Source organism: Octodon degus, unplaced genomic scaffold (assembly GCF_000260255.1).
Source record: "Octodon degus isolate 3935 unplaced genomic scaffold, OctDeg1.0 scaffold00163, whole genome shotgun sequence".
In the NCBI taxonomy this organism is placed as follows: domain Eukaryota; kingdom Metazoa; phylum Chordata; class Mammalia; order Rodentia; family Octodontidae; genus Octodon; species Octodon degus.
This window is the reverse complement of record NW_004524739.1, coordinates 6,080,237-6,080,934: the sequence shown is the minus strand read 5'-3', so window position 1 is coordinate 6,080,934 and position 698 is coordinate 6,080,237.

Genomic DNA, 698 nt, shown 5'->3' with positions numbered 1-698 from the left:
TAGATTTATAGAATGCAAAAGTGGATGCAGATACTAGTTAAGAGGCTCTTTTGTTGAACCAGGTGACAGATAATGGACTGGATCTAGTAGCATCAGAGGTAGTGAAGTGATTAGATCTGGTTTTGTTTTAAGCAGAACCAATTGGATTTACTGAGGGATTAGCTCAGTTATTACAAAAGCATGCAAGGAATCAAGATAACTCCCAACTTTTTAGCTTGAACAAAAAGGAACTCAGGAATTTTGCTGTTAAAGTAAGGAGTTAATATAGGGTACAATACAAAGCTTGTCTTCATTTAAGTTAGAGGTAACACCATATATGATGATAGGAGGAATCCCCTGGGGGGGGGGGGAGTGGGAGAAGTACTAGAGCTACATACTTCCTTGGGTAGGCAAGGGAAGGGATCAAAGGGGGTTGACCTTAGCTAAGGTGCTAAGAAGGAATGAGGTTGTCATTTGTAGATATGGGGAAGCTTGCAGGAAATTTAGTATTGAGACTCCGTAAGTTTAATATGTGTAGTACATAGCCAAAATGGAGCAGGTTCACTGATGTTTGAATCCCAAAGAAAATTTGAGGGTTGCATGTAGAAATAAATAATAAGTTTGATGAAATTACCTAATGATTAAAGGGGCTGGGAGATAGCTCAGTAGAATAAGCGCTTCCCCAGCGAGAGCAAGGGTCTGAGTTCAATCCCCAGTTC